We start from the raw sequence: 431 nt of genomic DNA, 5'->3' as shown, positions 1-431 counted from the left end.
CCGAGGGAGTAGGCCAGAGTTCTTATAAATAAAAAATTTACCCAGAGCTGACGATGCTGATGCGCTTGTCTACATGACAAAAAGGTGTACATAGTATGTTAATGTTTGACTGTTCAGATCCCCAGTAGCATAACTGTGTGGTTTGCTGTTGGGAGATGTTGCAGATATTATGAAAAACAAAAATGGATATTATAAATAAGAAAAATCCCCCGAAAAAACTGTAAGACGACAACTACTCTGTTTTCTCACCAACACACAGCCGTAAAGTTTGTTCTACCATCAGACGGTTACTGGTCATTCAACTGTAAGAGGACACATTGTTATTATCATAATTAATATTATTCTTAAGCTCCTGGCAACCTTATGACCCATGCCAAATCAACTCACGAGCTGTGGTTGGTTGTAGTGAGATGGAATGGTTGGCTGGACTT

This window comes from Monopterus albus, unplaced genomic scaffold (genome assembly GCF_001952655.1).
Source record: "Monopterus albus unplaced genomic scaffold, M_albus_1.0 scaffold99.1, whole genome shotgun sequence".
In the NCBI taxonomy this organism is placed as follows: domain Eukaryota; kingdom Metazoa; phylum Chordata; class Actinopteri; order Synbranchiformes; family Synbranchidae; genus Monopterus; species Monopterus albus.
Note: the sequence above shows the minus strand (reverse complement) of the source record.